Here is a 20,676-nt window from a genome sequence, read left to right on the forward strand (position 1 = left end):
GTCTCTGAGCTTTGCCCTTAATTTTGCCATTTCTGCATAGTCCATTAGCTTGATTTGCCATTCTTCTTTCATTGCTACCTTTTCGTCCGTCTATCTTTGGCCTAACAATATTTGGGCAGCTGCTGTAGCATACAAAAATATTTTCTTATCTTCTTTGGGGAGTTCAATTCCTATCAGTTCTAGTAAAAAAGCTTCAGGTTTTTTAACAAAAGTTAGTTTAAACATTTTGTTCAGTTCATTATGGATCATTACCCAGAAGATTGTAATAACCTTAAATCCCCACCACTGGGCTGTATCCAGTTCTAGCTGAGAGTCACTTTCCTGTTCTCAATAGTTTAGCATTGGGTATCAGCTGGGAAACTGAAATCCAAGACTTCTGGAAGAAGCCAAGTTGTCTATCTATGAACCAAAAATCACACAAAACAATATGGGCTAAACACCATGCCGCTCTCTGCCACTCTGGTGAGTACCACCTGCAAGGTATCTTGGCTGATGTAGTGAAACAACACATATTCCTGAGGATGCCAGAAGTCAGCACTAACCATGAACAAGACTCCTATGTCCACACCCTGAGCCCTGAGCTTAGTTGGCAAAGAATGCTGAAGAGAGAGATCAGACTATTCAAGGGTAGGTCTATTCCAAATCTGATACAGTGGTACTTCGGGTTCCATACGCTTCAGGTTACATATGCTTCAGGTTACAGACTCTGCTAACCCAGAAATAGTACCCCGGGTTAAGAACTTTGCTTCAGGATGAGAACAGAAATCGTGCTCCGGTGGTGCGGCAGCAGCAGGGGGCCCCATTAGCAAAAGTGGTGCTTCAGGTTAAGAACAGTTTCAGGTTAAGAACAGACCTCCGGAATGAATTAAGTACTTAACCCAAGGTACCACTGTAGTTCCCAGAATGTTGCTTCCCCGGGAACATAGTGTAAAGTTTAAAGAGTGACTCACAGAACAACCAGAGTATCACTGATCTACTGTGGCCTTGGGCAGGGTGCTAGAATAGCAGCAACAGGTGCTGACACTGATCCCAAGCAAGGACCACACATGGTATACAACGTTGTCATACTTGGCATAGAGGCATTGAAATGAATTGTCGTGTTTAACTTAGAGTCATCTATTTGAATGGATCTACTCTGAGTAGAAATATGTTGGATACAACTCCACAGCTCTTCATTTTGAGCCACCATGGAGAATCCATGGAGCTCCTTTCAAGGTCACATGTTCACTCACTGGGCAAAGTCAGCCCAGGGAATCTTTGTAGGCACACAAGCTCCTCAAACTCCCATAGCGTGATCAATATAATTGGGTTCATGTGTTGCCTACAAGAAAGCAAGCTCCACATCACTTGGGCCTTATGGAAGGGGGCAACCCTATGTAGAGAGGCAGGTTAAACAATTGGAGAGAAATAGGGGGAGGTACAGCCATGATACACATAAGATTTAGAAGTTGTAAGAGGAGAGAGAGCTCATACCTGTATCTGACGCAGAGATGCCCAGCAGCTCAGGCCAGGGTGCGAAAAGGCCCACGATGAGAGACAGGAGGATGAAGCGACCACACTGCATGGTGACTCTTCAATGGGAATGTCCAGTGACAAGGGAAGGGACGCTATATTGTGTTCTTTAAGAAAATGGAGACAGTCATCTGGGCATGAGAAAGCAATATCTAGGGACAATCTGGATCTACTCTATTAATTACAAGGAAATTTTCTGTTCTCAATAAAATATTCTTCTACCTCAGCTCAGGACATGTTGGAGCTATGAATTATATCCACAGAAGACTGAAACAGCCTGGAAGGATTTCAGTTCCGTGACATGGTATTGATATAGACCTGTTCTTTTGTCATGCAGCGCCCATGCCCTTCTGTTCCTCTCTGATGTGGGTGGTGTGGAGCAATGGGTAGATTAGGCTGCACAGGATAAGATAGGGAAAGAAATATAAATATCTAGCAACTCTTATTAAGACCATCATATAAGTGCCTGGTAGAGTTTGGTTTATTCTCACCACGTCTCAGATTTGGCTAAGTCAGTGGTTTTCAACCAGTGTGCCATGGCACCCTGGGGCGCCTTGAATGATAGTCAGAGTACCCCGGGCAACACTGGCCTCTGTCCCTTTTTCCTTCTGTCCCTTCTCTGATGCCCTCTCACGTCTCTGCCTCCCAAAGGCTTCCACGGTTGTTCATTGCAGCAGCCCTGGCTACAAACTCCCCAGGCAAATGGTGCCTCTGGGGCTGGCTAAGCTATCAAGTCTGTGAAAAAGTGGCATCAGAGTTTATAAGTTAGCAGGAGAATGATAGTTGTTAGGAGATTGCTTAAGGTGTTGGAAGCCCAGACCTTGGAGACCATAACACGGGGGCGTGGGGGTGAGCAGTGAATAGAATTAAAGTCAAAAAGCAACTGAGAACAGACACTGAGTTCGGCTGTTATTGAGTGAAATAAAACACACACACATCAAACATTAAAAGCTTCCCAAATCAGGGCTGCCTTCAGATGTCTACAAAAGGTTATATAGTCGTTTAACTCTTTGACATCTGCCAGGAGGGTGGGTGTGACTACCAAAAAGTGGTGGATAATTATTTGAATTGCTTTGCTAATATACAGGCAAACCCCCATTTGTGTGCGATTGGCATGTATGCAACCACAGATGTGTGCACAGTTTCAGACCCTCCAAGTGTCCCTATTTTCCAGGGACTTCCCTCATTTACAGAAGCTGTCCCGGTTTCTGATTGCGTCCTGGAATGTCCTGCTTTTCCTTAGGATGTCCCTATTTTCATTGGAGAAATGTTGGAGGGTATGGAGTTATGTAACCCCTGAACTGTCTGAAGGCAATCCTGTATAGGGATGTATTCTGAATGTTTAATATTTTACAGTGGTACCTCAGATTACATACACTTCAGGTTACATACGCTTCAGGTTACAGACTCCGCTAACCCAGAAATAGTACCTCAGGTTAAGAACTTTACTTCAGGATGAGAACAGAAATTGTGCTCTGGTGGCGCAGCAGCAGCAGGAGCCCGCATTAGCTAAAGTGGTGCTTCAGGTTAAGAACGGACTTCCAGAACAAATTAAGTTCTTAACCCAAGGTACCACTGTATTATGTTTTTCATATATGTTGGAAGCTGCCCAGAGTCCTGGGGCAACCCAATAAGATGTGTGGGGTATAAAAAGTAAAATTATAATTATGGACTGGGACATCTCTATTCTCATCAGAGACATGTTGGAGGGGGTGCCTTTTTCAGCATGGGGCAGAACAGAAGCAAAACAGGCCATGGCAAGCTTACGCATATCCTGGTGACATGCACAATGACCTGGAACACCACCCTGGAACACAAAAGTTATTTTTTTATGGAAACTCAAAGTTGTTGAGCTATAAATCCAGGACATTTTTCTGATTATCCAAAAGTTTTCCCCTGGGCACATGTCCAGGAAATTCTGGACATATGGCAACCTTACGTTAATTACAAACTGGAGGTTGCAGTTTACAATAAGACTGGGGCGTAGCGTGGATTGCCAGTGCCTGGGGCTCTCCCTAATCCAGAGCTTTCCAAACTTTTCACGTTGGTGACAAACTTTTTAGACATGCAGCATTTCGGGACACAGTAATTCAGTTTTACTAGCAAACCAGAGGTTAAACTAACCCCTTTCCAGCCCCAGGAGGAGAATGGGGAGTGTTTGCAAGAGAGCAAATTTCTGGCATAATGAGGACCTGCCAAAGCTAGATGGCTTTCAGGCAAAATTTATACGATCTCTGCTGCAGGTACCTAACTGCGTCCCCAACTCCGTACTTCTGTTGGAAGCTGGTGAATGCCCAATTTCAGCTAGAGTGTGGTGGGCTGCCCTAAAACATTGGCTCAGGATTTCAGTGTTTAATCTAGGGAAGGGTCTGTACCAACATTTGACCAATGAGGAATTTGTCAGCAAATGGGAGAAAACCATGGCTAAAAAAGCCACCTCTATTGGTCTGTCTCTCCCCCCCCCCCAACTGTATTACCTGGGTTATGAAGGCACCCAAAAGGTTTTAAAGCAAAGATTATGGGACAATGCACACAGTGACTTGCGATCTCGATCACACGCAGTCTGTAGTCCGCTGGCAGCAGGAGTTCAATATGGGTATGTCTTTGAGTTAACATCTTACATCAAAAACCTGACAGTACCTAACTATCAAAGGCTTTTCACCAAAGCCAGACTAAATGTCTTCCCTTCTGCAGTGCTGGATGGTAGGTTGAGAGGAGTTCCCTACCAGGACAGACTTTGCTCGTGTGCTCAAGACATCAATTCCATAAATGATATTTTGTTGCATTGTGCGAAGTATGAGCAGGCCAGGGCTGAACTGATACTACCCTTGCTGGTGCCTTTCCCGGGAAAATCAGAGGCTCACTATGTCAGGTTCCTACTGCAAGACCAGACAAAAGCTAGAACATTGGCAGTAGCAAAGTTTTTATCGGTGGTTGCAAGAACAAGCGAGCCCTATATTCTAAACAAAGAAGGTAGGCTGTATGAACTCTGTATTGATTTGTAATGTTTTGTTGGGTCTCTGGACCGTAATAAAGATTGTTGTTGTTGTTGTTTGCAAGACACACTAATGTGTTGCGACGCACAGTTTAGAAAGCTATGCCCTATCCAAAAATGCATTGGAATTAATTGCCTTGTTTAACTTATAGAGTCATGTATTTGAATGGATCTACTCTGAGTGAACCGTCATTGGTTACAACCCCACATGTCTTCAACTTTTTTTTTAAAAAAGATATTTATTAAATTTTCACAGATTTATATAATAACAAAACAGAAAAAAACAAACAATACACAAACAAAAAAGAACAAGTATAATTTCAATCCCTTATTTTCTTAAACTTACTTCCCCGACCTCCTCATACATCCCCTTTCTGTATCCCAATTTCTAATTATTAGTTCAGCAAATCCTCTCCTTTAATTTTCAATTATTTTCTAACCTTTCTTTTCTTTTTACATAACCCTTTCAGCTGAAAACCACTTAATTTCTAAACCATCGTCATACTAACATTCATTAATTTTGCAATGTTTCCTAAGATAGTCTTTAAATTTCTTCCAATCTTCTTCCGCCGTCTCTCTTCCCTGGTCTCAGATTCTGCCAGTCATTTCTGCCAGTCCCATATAGTCTATCACCTTCATCTGCCATTCTTCCAAAGTGGGTAGATCTTGTGTCTTCCAATACTTTGCGATGAGTATTCTTGCTGCTGTTGTAGCATACATAAAAAAAGTTCTATCCTTCTTTAACACCAATTGGCCGACCATGCCCAGGAGAAAGGTCTCTGGTTTCTTAAGAAAGGTATATTTAAATACCTTTTTCATTTCATTATATATCATTTCCCAGAAAGCCTTAATCCTTGGGCATGTCCACCAAAGGTGAAAGAATGTACCTTCATTTTCTTTACATTTCCAGCATTTATTATCAGGCAAGTGGTAAATTTTTGCAAGCTTGACTGGGGTCATGTACCAGCTATAAATCATTTTCATAATATTCTCTCTTAAGGCATTACATGCCATAAATTTAATACCGGTGGTCACATGTCTTCATCTTGAACCACCACAGATTTAAGCCACCAAGACATGGAGCTCCTTTGAAGATCCAGATTTGATCAAGCGCACGTAATTGTTCACTGGGCAAATTCAGGTTGTTGCTTGGGCCTCCGGCTCTTATAGAAATATCAATATAAGTTGGTACATTTGTCGCTTGGGGAAAATCAAGTTCCACGTCCCTTGGACTTTAAGGAGGGGGGCAACCCTAAGTAGAGAGGCGGGTTAAAGAACTGGAGAGAGATAGGGGGAGGCAAAGCCATGATACACAAAAGATGCGCTCATTTCTCTCTGGTCGGGGACAGAGGGTGGCACTTGGGGGGGGGAATTGTCATCGCACCACTCCTTGGTGTGTGGAGTGCCTCAGGGTGCGATACTCTCCCCGATGCTTTTTAACATCTTTATGCGCTCCTCGCCCAGCTTGTCCTGAGTTTGGGGCTGGACTGCCATCAGTATGCTGATGACACCCAACTCTATCTGTTGATGGATGGCCATCCTGACTCGGCCCCAGACACACTGATCAGATGTTTGGAAGCTGTGGCTGGATGGTTACGTGCGAGCCGGTTGAAGTTAAATCCTTCGAAGACAGAGGTCCTCTGGCTGGGGCGGGACGATATGGGATTGAGGGGGCAAGTCCCATCTCTTGCGGGGGTGCAATTAGTGCCAGCGCCGTCCGTTAAGGCTTTAAGCTGAACATAACAAAAACAAAAATGCTTGTTAAAAATGTAACCACAGAAGAAAAGGACGACTTAGAAAAAATATTGGGCCTGAAAATCTCTTCAAAAGCGAAATACTTGGGTATTTGGATCACTCCCAAGAACATTAACTTATTTCAGGATAATTACACCAAAGCTTGGCTAGAGATTAGAAAAAACTTGGTAACCTGGAGTAAACTAAAATTAACATTTCTGGGTAGGATTTCCATTATAAAGATGAATGTGCTTCCAAAATTAATCTTTTTATTTCAAATGTTTCCGATACTGGGCGAAGCAGGTTGTCTCAAGATATGGCAAAGAGAAATTACCAAATTTCTGTGGGAAGGGAAGAAACCTAGGATTAAACACCTGATCTTAATAGACATAAAAGAGAGAGGAGGTTTTTCCCTACCCGATCTAAAACTTTACTACGAGGCAGCCTATTTCACCTGGCTAAAAGATTGGTGCACGTTGCAGGATCCGGACCTCCTGGACCTGGAAGGTTTTGACAACCGTTGGGGATGGCACGCCTACCTAATATATGGAAAAGCAAAAATTCATAAAAATTTTACCAACCATATAATAAGAAAGTCACTCTTTGCTGTATGGGAAAAATATAAAGACCTGATGGTGCCTAAAGTCCCGTGGTGGACTTCTCCAGTAGAAGCCATAGCAGTAAAACGGAAAAATACTCAGGAAAGCTGGCCAACATATAAAATACTTCTAAAAAATGAAGATAACCAAATAAAATTTAAAAAATCTGAGGAAATAAGAGAACACATTTCAGACTGGTTCCAATACCATCAGTTATTTGAAAAATTTAAATCTGACAAACAAAAGGGGTTCTCAGTAGATATTTCCCGATTCGAATCTGATCTTGTAAATTCTAAAAGAAAAACTCAGGATTTCGGCCATTCCATAACCATGGCCCAATGGGAAAATTTATGGAAGATCAATTGGAAATTCACAAACTGTTACACGATTAGAGAGAACTTTCAAAAAATGCAACATCGATGGTATCTAACACCATGGAAACTTTCGAAAATGTATAAAAATGTGTCAAGTAATTGTTGGAGATGCGGAGACTCAGGAACATTCTATCATATGTGGTGGACATGTAGGAAAATACAGGTATTCTGGGAGAGTATACATGCAGAACTGCAAAAAATGCTGAAGATCTCTTTCAATAAAAAACCAGAGGCCTACCTCCTGGGAATAACAGATTTGGATATTCCACAAAAGAGGAAGGGTATCTTTTAATATGCGATGGCGGCAGCAAGAGTTTTGATCGCAGCAAAATGGAAGAGTAATGAAATCCCCTCTATACAAGATTGGATCCAAAAGCTGACAGAATATGCCGAATTAGGGACTTCCGGGTTGACGCGATCGGTTTAATGGCGGATTCCCTCCGAGCTCCGGAGGGAATCGGCTCCATCGAGGACGGGTCTTGCCGCGCCGGCGACGCGGGGACCCTTAGAAACCACAGGTGCTGATACCTGTGGACCTGGTGACTCGGTGGGCACCTTAAGCGCCCTCCTCGACAGTCGAAGAGCCTTTTTAAAGGCTGCGGAGAAGGTCTGAGGAGCGGCGTGGCGCTGAGAGTCGACCGCTACCTCGGTGGAGCGAAGCCGCAAGCCATTGCCGGAGAGCGTCAACTTTCTTCCTGACATTTGGACTGAAACAAATACCCTCGTGAGTAAAACGAAATTTGGATTTTAAAAGAAATTAATCCTTATAATTTGGCGAACGGGGGGGCTGTGTCAAAAGGAAGTCCGCACCCCCCCCCTGCATGTACGATCTGAAGCAAGGAGCGAAAGCCTAAGATCGGATTTAAAAGATCTTCTTTTTGTCTTTTGGGACTGATAAAAGATTCCATCAATTTGGGAAAACAAGCTTTTTTCTGTCTTTTTAAGTTGTGCTGGAGGAAGAGGTGTATCTGGAAAATTTTTGGGAACCCCCACTCGGGATCCGGGAGTGTCCCGCATTAGCCTAGCCTGAAAGAAAGGGAGTTTGACAGCTGTCATCTGAGCTGTCAAACAGCAGAATCAAGACAAGAACTGTATCTTTATATCTCTCTGATCTAAAGGTGTTACATTTAACCAGAAGTGGCTGGAAATTAAGTAACAACAAGTAACAACAAAGTAATAGACTGTTGGTAAAGGGAAAAAAATGGTAATCCCCCTAGGGGAAACCAGAGACATTACAATGGCTGCAGAAGGAAAATTACAAGCAGAAATAGAAAGAGCCCTTTTACTCGTGGGAATTCTACAAGAGCAAGAGATAGCTATGGACAAACAGCTCACGACTTTGATTTCAAAAACAAGCAACTCTATTGATGGAACTGAGGATTTGACCTTGAAAGATTCTGCAGCTGAACTGGAAAAAGTTTCTTTGAAGTTGGAGGACAAGGAGTCTGGAGGGCAAAAAGTACAGGAACAGGACTTCATGCAGCAAGGGGACAGAGAAGTTTTTTGGACTATGGATTTTGAAAAGAGAAAAGTAAAGGAGGAAGTTTTTGGACACTATAGATGGGAAGCTGAAATAATGAAGAAATATAACTGGGACTTCCTCCTCTTTTCTGGCACTGGTGAATGTGATTTAAGGGAACATCTGGCAGAACCCCTGCAGCAAGTCTTTTCAACTAGGATTGATTGGAGAGAAGGTGAAGAGACCGCACTAGACATCCCTCGAGAGCTGAAGATTAATAGGAAGGATTATCAACAAAACAGGCAGAGAGAGACTCAAATGGTGTTAGAAGCCTCAGATGTGAGGAATCCGGGCTAGGAGTTATATAAGAGGGCAGATATCTAGGAAGGGACAGATATCCGGACAAGGAGGGAGGGGGAAAAATAGAAAGTTCTAAAACTATTTTATGACTTTTGGGTTTTATAATTTTGACTTATATTTTAATATGAAAATGGGGAAATTTATGGTATAAGAACCTTGATCGATCTTAGAAAAAGAATTTATATAAGAAAATGGGATAAATAAGTTGGGCCTAACAAAGGGAATTAAGTTTAAATATAATAAGAAGAGGTTTAAGGAATGAAACAAGAACTTGCTGAATTAAGTTTGATAATTGGGATGCATGGGTGGGGGTGGGGGGAAGTCAATGAAAGAGGGTTATGAAAGAATCTATTTGTGTTTATTTTTTTCCTTTTTCTTTTTCTTTTTTTCCTTTCTTCTTTTTTTCCTCTTTGTTTTGTATTAAAATTTGAAAATTCAATAAAAATTATATTAAAAAAAAAAGAATATGCCGAATTAGATGGTTTATCAGAAAAAATAAAGAATAAATCAAAACAGGAATTTGTTTCTAAATGGGAGGTTTTCAAAGAATATCTGAAAACTAAATATAGTAGTTTAAATTCTGTTGCAGCATTCGAGGAACTTCAGTAATAGTTGCTAGGTAGATAGAAGAAATTAGATTTATTGAGAATAAGTTTAATTATGAAAAAAATGTGTATTGGCAATAAGTACCGTAAATTTCGCTCCATAACACGCAGATTTTTCCTCCTAGAAAGTAAGGGGAAATGTCTGTGCGTGTTATGGAGCGAATGCCTACAGATGGCGGGGGAATCTGCTGCAGTTGTGAGCAGTCCATGGCTTGCTTTGAAACAGCAAAGCAGGTGTAAGCGGCTCCTGTCAGCGAGCTGAGCTGGGGAGGAGGGAGAGAAGCAGAGCGGGCTTGGCTGCTTTAAAACAACCCCGTCCTCTATGTTCAATCTCTCCTCCCCACTGATCTGCTAAGTAGCAGCGAAGCTTTTTAGCCAGCCTAGCCGGGAGGAGGGAGAGAAGCAGAGCGGGGTTGGCTGCTTTAAAACAACCCCGTACTCTCTGTCCCTGCCTGCAGTTTTTTGCTGTCCGATTTTGGATTAGCCACTGTAGGGGCTGTGTGTGTGTGTGTGTGTGTGTGTGTCCTTGAGCTATCGTTCTCCTCCTCCTGCTTCCCCTTCGCTCTCCCTGCGCCCCTGCGCTCTCCCTCCGACTTTAGAATTGACACTCTGTGTGTCTGTGTGTGAGAGAGAGGGCTCCTTCTCCTCCTCCTGCTTCCCGTTCACTCTCCCTGCGCTGTCCCTCCGACTTTAGAATTGACACTCTGTGTGTCTCTGTGTGTGTGTGAGGGCTCCTTCTCCTTCTCTTGCTTCCCGTTCACTCCCCCAGCGCCCTGCGACTTTAGGGCCAGTTCCCTCTCTGCGTGTGTGTGTGTTTTGACCTCACTGCGCTTGTTGGGGGAGAGTGTTGGTCACAATTTTTCTTGATTTGTCTCAGAGTGGTTACTATCATGGTTTCCTTGCCGGGGAGGAGGGAGAGACGCAGAGCCTGCTTGTTCTAAAGGAGCAAAGCCGGAGAGGAGCCTCTCCTGCATTATCAGCAGCATCCTTCTCCACACCCCCCATGCGTGCTCCTTGTCCCTTGAGTTCTTTTCCTTCCCTCCCCACTTAAAACGTGGTTACCAAGCACTGATCCACATGGATCCTCAGGATTTTTGCACTAGGTCACCCCAAATTCACCATCAGATCACATAGCATATCCATGGCTACAGCCTGCACCAAAAAACACACGCACCTACTGTTTCATGGGGCCACAGTGGCGCAAAAACGTGGTTACAAAGCATGGATCCACATGGATCCTCAGGATTTTTGCATTGGGCTACCCCAAACTCACCGTCAGATCACATGTCTGTGGCCACAGCATGAACCACAAAAATCATATATCCACTGTTTCGTTTAGAACATTTTTTTCTTGTTTTCCTCCTCTAAAAACTACGTGCATGTTATGGTCAGGTGCGTGTTATAGAGCAAAAAATACGGTAATATGAATTTGAAATATGGAACAGACGGGAAGTTGGGTCTTTAGTGTTAAGACCAATAGATGTTTTATTGTTTGCCAAGAAAATTATGTGTCTATGGTTATTTTTGTAATCTATGTGTAATTTGGTATTTGTGTTTTTTTGTGTGTGTTTTTCCTTGTTGTATAAATAAATAAAAAAATAATTTAAAAAAAATACCTCCCTCTCCATGGAGGCGCAGATTGCAGCTATAACAAAGGCGGCATTTTTTCATCTCCGCCAAGCTAAGCAGTTGGCTCCTTACCTCTCTCTCCCTGACCTAGCCACTGTGATCTACACAAAGGTCACCTCCAGACTGGATTATTGTAACTTGCTCTACGTGGGGCTGCCCTTGAGACTGACCCAGAAACTCCAGCGGGTGCAGAACGCCGCGGCGAGACTCCTTACGGGATCCTCGCTGCGAGATCACATTCATCCAGTGCTATACCAGCTGCACTGGCTCCCGGTGGAGTACAGGATCAGGTTTAAGGTGCTGCTTTTAACCTTCAAAGCCCTATACAGCCTAGGACCCTCGTACGTACAGGACCACCTCTCCTGGTATGCCCCACAGAGGAACTTACAATATTCAAATAAAAACATATCGAAAGTCCCAGGCCACAGAGAGGTTAGGCTGGCCTCAATTAGAGCCAGGGCTTTTTCGGCTGCAGCTCCAACCTGGTGGAACGCTCTGTCACAACAGACAAGGGCCCTGCAGGACTTGACATCTTTCCGCAGGGCCTGCAAGACAGCTGTTCCACCAGGCCTTTGGTCAGGGCGTAGCCTGACTCCCTCCTCTGGTAATCTTTACAGAACTTTAGTTTATGGTGGCCATCAATTTTGATTTTAATTAATTTTTATAATGTTTTTAGAATGTTGCACTATTTTAGTGTTGTTAGCCGCCCTGAGCCCGGCTTCGGCTGGGGAGGGTGGGATATAATTATTATTATTATTATTATTATACCTGTATCCAACACAGAGATGCCCAGCAGCTCAGGCCAGGGTGCGAAAAGGCCCACAATGAGAAACAGGAGGATGAAGGGACCACACTGCATGGTGACTCTTTGATAAGAATGTCCCGTGCCAGGGGAAGGGATGCTACATCATGTTCTTCAAGGAAATGGAGCCCATCAATTGGGCATGAAAAAATGAATTACCAATCTCTAGGGACACTCTGGATCTACTCTGATGATTCCAATGTAATTTCCTGTTCTCATTAAAGTATTCTTCCACATCAAATAGGGACACATTGGAACTCTCAAATGTTTCAGTTCCGTGAGATGATGTTGATACAAACCTGATCTTTGGTCATGCAAAGTTTATGGCCTTCTTCCGGTTTTTTCTTTTCTTTCAACTACATATAGCAAGGCCTTAGAACAGATCTTAAGAGTGCTTACGGTCGACAGCAGTGTTCGCCAACTTGTTGCCCTGCAGATGTATTGAACTACAACTCCCACCAGCCCCTGCCAGCTCAGATTGGTGAAGGTTGGTCCACAGACTCTCAATGTCAATGCAAACATGAAGTTCATGCAATATGTTATACACACATACCTCATGGGGGGGGGGATAGATTTGGAACCATTTATTCCATTTTTAATTCAGCCAGAGAAAAAGAACAGTCTTGACTTGGCTGGAAAAGATTCTTATTTAATCTCTGGATGGCCACATGAGTATGTCTGGAAGTAAGCTGTTCCAAAGCCAGCATCTCCCCAAGAATTCCAAGTGCTGACACTGAAAATGTCCAGCAGGCATTATGTCCTCATTCTTTGTCACCACCAAGCCCTTTCCACAAAGAATCCTGGGACATGGAGTTGCTTAAGGGCTCTCGAAATTATTTCTCAGTGTGGGCTCTCCTAACCACTCTCGGCACCCTTAAAAAACTAGGGTTCCGGGTACTCTTTGGGGAAAGCCAGGACTGGCAACATGGTACAAGTCTGTTTTAGATGTCTAGTGTGGGTGTGACCACAGACTCCTAATGGGGAGGGGGTGTAACGTGTGAATGCTTGCTGTCCAACTGTGTTGCTCCCCCTGTGCTTTTTATCCACACATTCCAGGTGGGTGGTGAGTTACAGACTGCACCACCACTCCACTCTGGCTTTCATAGCTGAAGTGGTTGGTGCACACGCCTTTATACAGTTCTCACAAGCCATCGATTCCATAAGAACTAGCCCAGGCTACTGTACTTTGCAGTACTTTCTTTCCTTCATTGTGTTCACCCTAGATGTCAGCACCTCTCCATACCTGTTCTTAAAATTAAAGCTGAATTAAAATCCCTCCCAGGGCACTTCCAGATGAAGACAAGTGCCCTTTGGGAGGGTGGTTCCCATGACCAGGAGATACGCAAGGCAGCTCTGGAGGGTTTGCCCAGGTGTCCTTTGCATCTAGGATTTCCTTTTGACAGCTCTGCCCGATTGGCCATCTATGGCTGCTCCTGGACAGGGAAAGTCTGGCCGCATGTTGGTAACCTTGAGGCTGGATTACAGCAATGTGATGTATGTGGGGCTGCCCTTCGGCCTCATTTGAAAGCTCCAGTTGGTGCAAAAGTGTGACAGAATTGTTAAAAGGTTATTTCTTTAAAAAAACAGAAGTGGCTTAGTCATGCTGGCCACAAGACGCAGAAGCTGTACACCAGCTCCCTCGGCCAATAAAGCGAGATGAGCGCCACAACCCCAGAGTTGGCTACGACTGGACCTAATGGTCAGGGGTCCCTTTACCTTAAAGGACTGCTCAGCCAACAGAGATTCAGCAGGTTGTGAATCTTTAAAGGCCTGCTGAAAACATTTTTATAATGACAGCTTTATGCCAACATTTAAGAAAATACTTAATGGTTAGCTGATGTTCTCTGATCTAATTTTTTTATACATGTTTTATTATGTATGTACATAATGTAAATCACTTTGATATTTAGATGATGAAGCAGCATATAAATATTTTTGTAAATAAAGTCATCTAAGCTTCCCACAAAGAAATAGTAAGCCATAGAAGACACTTAACAGCATCAATGTGGATTTAATAGCAGGTGAATTAATGTGGACAACACCCCATACTCAAGAACCAGAATACAGAGGATGCTGAACTACTGTTGCACTTATTCAGAATATTCAGCTGAGGTGAATGGTAGGACATCTGTAGATTGGCAGGACACCTGGAATTTAGCTGTTGTCTTCTTTCACATGAGCAGGGGGCATTTTTGAGGATGCCAAAATATTACTCCTCTTTCACTACTGTGGAAGAAAGAGAGAATCTTTGTGGTGGATCAAATGATACGAAGAAGAAGAAGAAGAAGAAGAAGAAGAAGAAGAAGAAGAAGAAGAAGAAGAAGAAGAAGAAGAAGAAGAAGAAGGTGCAGCATTAGGAAGAAGGTAAAAGCACAGGACACAGTATATCTCAGGAGCGACTCAAGGTGATAAGAGGTGAGCAGATCTTCCTTCAGAAACAGATGCCATTGTTCATTTTCCTTTCAAGGGATGATATCGTCAAGCATTGTGAATTTTATGGGTTCAGAACTTTCTTGAATGTTCTCCAATACAAGCTTGCATCACATTGTTTATCTCGTGAGTCTGTGGGGCTCATGGTCAACGCTCAGAGGCAGATGATATATTTCCTGCCTACAGAGCAGTTCTGTGTCTCTTTCTATGCTTTCTGTTATACTGTCTGTTTCTTTGCTTCTGTAACTGGATAAGGTCTTAGGAGCTGACGTTTTGGGACTTTACTGGGGCTCCAGTAAGATCCTGTATGCTTTTAAACCTCAGTAAACTGTAACTGAAGAATTCTGCTGCCTTAATGTGTGTTTTTCCTTTGGACATTGAGTTCGGACGTTATTGAGTACAGTGGTACCTCAGGTTACATACGCTTTAGGTTACAGATGCTTCAGGTTACAAACTCCACTAACCCAGAAATAGTACCTCGGGTTAAGAACTTTGCTTCAGGGTGAGATCAGAAATCTTGCTTTGGCGGCGTGGCAGCTTAGGGAGGCCCCATTAGCTAAAATTGTGCTTCAAGTTAAGAACAGTTTCAGGTTAAGAACGGACCTCCGGAACGAATTAAGTACTTAACCCAAGGTACCACTGTAATGGTACACATTATTTTATTTTAATTGATTTTTATCTTCTCAGACATTCTGTTTGTCATTGTGCTAAGATAGCTTAAGAAAAGTAAGCCAAAGGCTTTTTGACCATAAGTCTTGTTCAGTGGTCTCAAATAAAATTTGCAATATGTAAAATGTACCAAAAATCATTTCAAACAATGCTTTTTGTTCAGTTGTGTTTAGGTTTTAAGGGGAGAGGATCCTGCCTTTCTGGGTTTGTATGGAGAGGTTTGGAGAGAGAGATAATAATATTGTACTTGGAGGCCTTTCATGTTTTCAAGAAAAGGGGACACCCATCAGAGTTTCTCAAATTTTGAAATGTGCCCATTTGCCCCCAAATGTTCACAGTTCCAGCCCTAAATTAGCAAGTTATTTGTTCTTACCAAAGCGTCCACATTCCTCATAGCATTCATTTTCATTCAGAAAGTTATTTGCATTTGCTCGACATCCACCGTAAATGAACGGCTCACACTTCAGGGTTTCAATATTGAAGAAAAAACGTGGAAAACTTGCTTTGCATCTTCCTACTTTCTTAGGGAGTTTGCATTTATCAGGTAGACAATCTGGTGGGTAAAAGAAAGGCAAGCCTCATATAAACATTATATCAAAGTCTGAACACAGAAAGCAATGACATTGACCATGTGACTCCACCTCACAAATAAAAACAGTAATTAACTCACATTTCTACCAGATCTAAAATTATTCAAATATGTTTTCACAAACCCTCTCTTTGAGATTCCCTAAATCTCTGGACTTCCCTCCATACCCTCTTCTGGTTCCTTATATTAACTAAGTTCTTCTGCATATCCATTCTTAAACCTTTTCAATTATTATTTCTCTAAATTTTATCTAATTTTCTGCTAGTTGCAAGGATTTACTTAAATACTTTACTTATATGTATCAACCTGTTTACAGTATTTTTGCACATAAATAGTAAACGATTCCCACTCTTTTTTAAACTTCTCATTGTCATAGTCTCTGAGCTCTGCCGTTAATTTTGCCATTTCTGCATAGTCCATTAGCTTGATTTGCTATTCTTCTTTCATTGCTATCTTTTCGTCCTTCTATCTTTGGCCTAACAATATTTGGGCAGCTGTTGTAGCATACAAAAATATTTTATTATCTTCTTTGGGAAGTTCAGTTCCTATGAGTCCTAGTAAAGAAGCTTCAGGTTTTTTAACAAAAGTTTGTTTAAACATTTTGTTCAGTTCATTATGGATCATTACCCAGAAGATTGTAATAACCTTAAATCCCCACCACTGGGCTCTATCCAGTTCTAGCTGAGAGTCACTTTCCTGTTCTCAATAGTTTAGCATTGGGTGTCAGCTGGGAAACTGAAATCCAAGACTTCTGGAAGAAGCCAAGTTGTCTATCTATGAACCAAAAATCACACAAAACAATATGGGCCAAACAACATGCCACTCTCTGCCACTCTGGTGAGTACCACCTGCACAGTATCTTGGCTGGCGTAGTGAAACAGCACATATTCCTGAGGATGCCAGAAGTCAACACTAACCATGAACAAGACTCCTATGTCCACACCCTGAGCCCTGAGCTTAGTTGGCAAAGATTGCTGAAGAGAGTACAGAAATCGTGCTCCGGCGGTGCAGCAGCAGCGGGAAGCCCCATTAGCTAAAGTGGTGCTTCAGGTTAGACTTCTGAGAATTCCAGGTGCTGACACTGATCCCAGGCAAGGACCACAGATGGTATACAACGTTGTCATACTTGGCATAGAGGCATTGAAATGAATTGTCTTGTTTAACTTAGAGTCATCTATTTGAATGGATCTACTCTGAGTAGAAATATGTTGGATACAACTCCACAGCTCTTCATTTTGAGCCACCATGGAGAATCCATTGAGCTCCTTTCAAGGTCACATGTTCACTCACTGGGCAAAGTCAGCCCAGGGAATCTTTGTAGGCACACAAGCTCCTCAAACTCCCATGGCGTGATCAATATAATTGGGTGCATGTGTTGCCTACAAGAAAGCAAGCTCCACATCACTTGGGCCTTATGGAAGGGGGCAACCCTATGTAGAGAGGCAGGTGAAAGAATTGGAGAGAAATAGGGGGAGGTACAGCCATGATACACATAAGATTTAGAAGTTGTAAGAGGAGAGAGAGCTCATACCTGTATCTGACGCAGAGATGCCCAGCAGCTCAGGCCAGGGTGCGAAAAGGCCCACGATGAGAGACAGGAGGATGAAGGGACCACACTGCATGGCGACTCTTCAATGGGAATGTCCAGTGCCAAGGGAAGGGACGCTATATTGTGTTCTTTAAGGAAATAGAGGCAGTCATCTGGGCATGAAAAAGCAATATCTAGGGACAATCTGGATCTACTCTATTAATTACAAGGAAATTTTCTGTTCTCAATAAAGTATTCTTCTACCTCAGCTCAGGACATGTTGGAGCTATGAATTATATCCATAGAAGATTGAAACAGCCTGGAAGAATTTCAATTCCGTGACATGGTATTGATATAAACCTGTTCTTTTGTCATGCAGTGTCCATGCCCTTCTGTTCCTCTCTGGTGTGGGTGCTGTGGAGTAATGGGTAGATTAGGCAGGACAGGATAAGATAGGAAAAGAAATATAAATATCCAGCCACTCTTATTAAGACCATCATATAAGTGCCTGGTAGAGTTTGGTTTATTCTCACCACGTCTCATATTTGGCTAAATCAGTGGTTTTCAACCAGTGTGCCATGGCACCCTGGGGCGCCTTGAATGATAGTCAGAGTACCCCGGGAAACACTGGCCTCTGTCCCTCTTTCCTTCTTTCCCTTCTCTGATGCCCTCTCACGTCTCTGCCTCCCAAAGGCTTCCACGGCTGCTCATTGCAGCAGCCCAGGCTACAAACTTCCCAGGCAAATGGTGCCTCTGGAGCTGGCTAAGCTATCAAGTCTGTGAAAAAGTGACATCAGAGTTTATAAGTTAGCAGGAGAATGATAGTTGTTAGGAGATTGCTTAAGGTGTTGGAAGCCCAGAGCTTGGAGCACCATAACACGGGGGTGTGGGGGTGAGCAGTGAATAGAATTAAAGTTTCCTCTTGCTCCTATATGGTGAGCTTGGGCTGGGAAGGGTACGACAGGGTTCAGTTTTGGGGGAACACTATGAAAGGAAGCGCGGTATTTTACTGAGGTATGGTATAAAAGTCAGTGTTATAGAAAAAACCTGCTCCTTTTCCCTTATTGGGTATCCAAGAGCCCGTATGGAGTCCTTAAGTGGGTTACCTATCAGTAGGAGAAAACAACAGAGGCCAGCCAGAGAATATTGAGAAGCAAAGCAGCTAGTAAGCCTGATCTTTATTAAACTGTTGCAACAGGGTCCTCACTCACCATTCGCAGGAGGGAGGAGGAACCCAGAACAATGGTGCACAAGCCAATATATAGACTTTTGAAATTGCCCACCCTGTAGACCACGCTTCTTCAACCTTGGCCCTCCAGATGTTTTGAGACTACAATTCCCGTCATCCCCACCCACTGGTCCTGCTAGCTAGGGATCATGGGAGTTGTAGGCCAAAAACATCTGGAGGGCCAAGAACAAGGAAGCCTGCTGTAGACCAAGACCACCCCCCAAAACATCATACATACATTACAGAAGGAGGTGGTCTACCGCAGAAATCCTGTTTGCCAGAATATCTGTTAATGGTCACTGATTGCTTTACCTGGTCAACCTGGCCATTCTTTTGTGATGGTAAATATCTCAGTTTCTGAGTCCCAGGTCCCAGGCTCACCCTGTTCATACACAAATACACCCTTAAGACAGGATTTGTAAGCAAAAAGACAAAGGGGAGGCTTTCTCCATTTCCTCCCTTCTTGCAGAGAAATATATTGAGGCCAATTTGGGAGAGTCAAAATGACTTCAGGATTGCTCTCCTGTACTATTTCAGACAAAAAAACCAAACACATTTGCTAACATAATATGCTTTTGTTGTCTTTGCCACTCTGGGAGGCTTCCAACAAAAATATAGAGTGAAAGTCAAAATGACTTCAGGATTGCTCTCCTGTACTATTTCAGATTGAGGGCACAAGGAGAAGGGGGCGACAGAGGTTGAGATGGTTGGACAGTGTTCTCGAAGCTACAAACATGAGTTTGAGCAAACTGCGGGAGGCAGTGGAAGACAGGAGTGCCTGGCGTGCTCTGGTCCATGGGGTCACGAAGAGTCGGGCACGACTAAACGAGTAAACAACAACAACACTATTTCAGACTTGTGGTTTATATACTTATATATGTGTTTCCTTGTACATTTATGAACATTTATTTTATATTTGGGACCATAGTATTCTTATAACATCAGGAACAATGTACAGTATTACAATAAGGCTGTGCTCAGTTTCCTATCACTTCTCCATAATTAAACTATACCATTTAACATACAAAATATTATTATATGTTATTGTAATGAATGTTGAATTTTATTTTATTTGCAAATTGTATGTTGTATTGTGCATATAAATATGATGTAAGCCACTCTGAGCCTGGCTTTGGCTAGGGAGGGTGGGATACAAATAAAATTTATTATTATTATTATTATTATTATTATTAAAACATACAAAAAAACCAAAGCCACTCTGGGAGTCTTCCAACAAAAACAGTGAGTGAAAGAAAACACACACACATCAAACATTAAAAGCTTCCCAAATCAGGGCTGCCTTCAGATGTCTACAAAAGGTTATATAATCATTTAACTCTTTGACATCTGCCAGGAGGGTGGGTGTGACTACCAAAAAGTGGTGGATAATTATTTGAATTGCTTTCCTTATATACAGGCAAACCCCCATTTGTGTGCAATTGGCATGTGTGCAACCACAGATCTGTGCACAGTTTCAGACCCTCCAAGTGTCCCTATTTTCCAGGGACTTCCCTGATTTAGAGAAGCTGTCCCGGTTTTGAATTGCGTCCCAGAATGTCACGCTTTATGCAACCCCTGAACTGTCTGAAGGCAATCCTGTATAGGGAAGTATTCTGAATGTTTAATGTTTTGTTATGTTTTTTATATATGTTGGAAGCTGCCCAGAGTGCTGGGGCAACCCTATAAGATGTGTGGGGTATGAATATTAATATTAAAATTATCATTATGGAATGGGACATCTCTATTTTCATCAGAGAAATGTTGGAGGGCATGCCGTTTTCAGCATGGGGCAGAACAGGCCAGGGCAAGCTTACGCACATCCTGGTGACATGCACAAGGACTTGGAACACCACCCTCATGGAAATGGGGGGGGGGGTGCCTGTATATAAAGGTGTCCAATAAAATAGCTATCTACATGAGTAGACAGATATATGTGCAGAATCTCCTCTTCCGTGTGACAGCAAGGATGCGGAAAATGGAGGCCTGTAGCCTCCGGTGCAGCATCAAAAAATGTACCCTTGTCGGTTTTGTATGCAGGTAGCAATTTCCATTTGTAAGGCTGACGTTTTACAGTTGCACATGGAAGACTTTCTGGTTGCACTCAGCATGATAAACCTATGCTTATCAGTTGTGTATACAGGTAGATTTCCCCAATAACTAGGT

At 42.8% G+C, this 20,676-nt stretch overlaps 1 protein-coding gene and 1 long non-coding RNA gene across 2 annotated transcripts in view; one reads left to right on the top strand and one right to left on the bottom strand.

The window, feature by feature from the left end:
* LOC309358241 (surfactant protein C-like) overlaps window positions 1–20,676 on the top strand; it is a 61,885-nt gene that overhangs the window by 28,828 nt on the left and 12,381 nt on the right. The window lies entirely within an intron of this gene.
* Window positions 14,101–17,500, bottom strand: LOC309358308. The gene is made up of 3 exons (XR_014163437.1): window positions 17,289–17,500; window positions 15,542–15,721; window positions 14,101–14,295 (listed from the first exon to the last, which is right to left on the bottom strand). It is a non-coding gene; the product is annotated as an uncharacterized lncRNA (long non-coding RNA).

The sequence above is a fragment of the Podarcis melisellensis genome (genome assembly GCF_964234715.1).
Source record: "Podarcis melisellensis genome assembly, chromosome: 15".
Classification (NCBI taxonomy): domain Eukaryota; kingdom Metazoa; phylum Chordata; class Lepidosauria; order Squamata; family Lacertidae; genus Podarcis; species Podarcis melisellensis.